This window comes from Diceros bicornis, chromosome 4 (genome assembly GCF_020826845.1).
Source record: "Diceros bicornis minor isolate mBicDic1 chromosome 4, mDicBic1.mat.cur, whole genome shotgun sequence".
In the NCBI taxonomy this organism is placed as follows: domain Eukaryota; kingdom Metazoa; phylum Chordata; class Mammalia; order Perissodactyla; family Rhinocerotidae; genus Diceros; species Diceros bicornis.
In genome coordinates, this window is record NC_080743.1 from 155,741 (window position 1) to 157,929 (window position 2,189).

General features: G+C 50.2%; 1 pseudogene; it reads left to right on the plus strand.

The window, feature by feature from the left end:
• The first annotated feature begins 810 nt into the window (after positions 1–810).
• On the plus strand, positions 811–1,548 carry LOC131405027 (bridging integrator 3-like; annotated as a pseudogene).
• The last annotated feature ends 641 nt before the right edge of the window (positions 1,549–2,189 follow it).

The window sequence follows — 2,189 nt, forward strand, 5'->3', positions numbered from 1 at the left end:
AAAATGGCACGATATACACAAAGCAATAAAACCCACAAGCCACATGGAGGGTGAACACTGAAGGTGGATAAATCATTGAGAAAGACATGAGCAGCAGTTTAAAAAATCTTTTTCTAATTGATGGCTGTAGCTTATGAGACTGGGCAAATTTATAAAAATCCCATTTTACTAGTAACACTAGTCAGAGTCACCTCCAAATGTTGTACTGTAACCCCAGAATCATTCCCCTCCAAGCTCTTCCTATCTTAAGATCATAGGATCTAGTTTATGTGGGACTCTTAGAAATAATTTAACTTCCTCAACAACATCCCCACTGAGTGGTCTTCTACTTGTGTTCGAGCACCTCCAGCAACAGAAGAACATTCTTCCCAGAGAAGTTTACTTTAGTTCAATACACGTGCCTAGAGAAGCTCTAATGTGTGAGGCAATTGTTCATGCAGAGGATGTGTATTAATTTCCTAGGGTTGCCATAACAGAGCACTATAAACTAGGCAGCTTAAAACAACAGTAGTTTATTGTGTCACAGTTTTGAAGGCTAGAAGTTTGAAATCAAGGTGTGGGCCAGGCCCTGCTCCCTCTGAAACCTGCAGGGGAGAATTCTTCCTTACTCCTAGCTTCTTGCTTCTGCACTGATACACCCCTTACAAGCATTCTTTGCATAAGTAATGTTCCGTACATATGTTTGTGTTGACTTTGTTCCTGGCATAATTTTCCACTGTAAGTAAAACAAGTCTCCTTAAAAAAATTGAAAAAAAAAAAGGAGGACTGAATTGCAGCTGAAGACCCCGGCGGCAGGGTCAGGTTTGGACCATGAGCTGCATTCCTTCCAAGACTGGGCAGCCCAAGAAACAGACTATTCCTAAAACAATGGAGAGAGACTTTGAAAGGGAGTAAAGAAAACTCCAGTAGCTGGAAGAGTGGACCAAGAGGCTGCAGAAGCACATGAGGAGGAGCACTGGTGCTGCGCTGGCCATGTCCAAATCTGCTGTGAAGACATCCCTGGACTTACTCTCCAGTCCCCTCTGCAAGCAAGAACGGGACTTTCTGAACGTGGTGGCAGTCCTGGACATGGCCATGAAGTGGACAGATGCCTTCAACAAGAAAAAGGTGAACCAGATCCAAAGACCAAGACTGAACCCTTACACAGTTTGGGCGTGTCTTCCCCAGGCTCAACATGGCAGTGAACGGCAGGAGCAGGCTTGCAGGATGTTAGGAGATTGCAGGCCAGGGTGGAGAGGTACAGGAAAAGGAGAGAGAGGGCCAGTGCTGGCCAAATTCCACCAAGAAGAGCTTCTGCCTGCGTGGGTGACTGAACCCAAGAACAAGCAGCCCCTGGATAAGAGGCTGCGGTTCTGCCACAGCCGACTCAACCAGGTCCAACCACACTCTGAGTCCCTGATCTGAGTGCAGGTGGTGTATTACACTGACATGCATGTGATCGTGGGAGACTTGACCCCACAGCTTGGCCAGCCTGGCCACCCAGACCAGCAGTGGGAGTGGGAGAATGAGGCCAAACCAAGCAAGCTCAGAGCCCTCTATTGTGGCTGATGACTGAGTCCCTGTCACCCCGGAAGACACTTAGTCTCTCTAGTCCTTGCAAGCTTAGACTCAGGCATCAGCCCAGTGAGAGGGAGAAGTGTGGCAGCCGGCAGGCTGGGGACAGAGGCCGCTCCTGCTCTACCTCAGTAGCCCTGTGGAGTGAGCCTGGCACCAGGAGCCCCAGGCCGGCCGCTGTCTTCCCATCCAATAGCAGGAGCTGCAGACACAGGTAAGCAGTGTAGAAAAACCCCAGGGGCTTTCTTATTTCCAAAAGTACTGTCCAAAATGCATCCTGGCCTAGGGCCAGTGCAAGCTTCCTGCCTTGGAAGGGCCTGGGCTTTGTCAGCTCACTGGAGGCCTTAGCCTAGCTCACATAGTTGGGATCCGCCAACTATGGGATCCGCCTCCAAAAGACCCATCCTGGGGAGTCCACCCACCCTTGTCTCCTTTCCGCTTCAAAGACTCATTGTTTTTCTGGGAGAGGCCCTGCCCTCCCAGAACTTGTGAATCTGGGAAGTCAGCCTGCCCTGGGAAACATGAGAGCTGCAGGCCTTCAGCCTTGACAGGGCCCTCACTCCAGCTCCCAGCACGGCAAAGGCTGGTTGAGCCATTCTGTCCCTTAGGTCAGATGCAGGGAAGAGCCCCCAGTC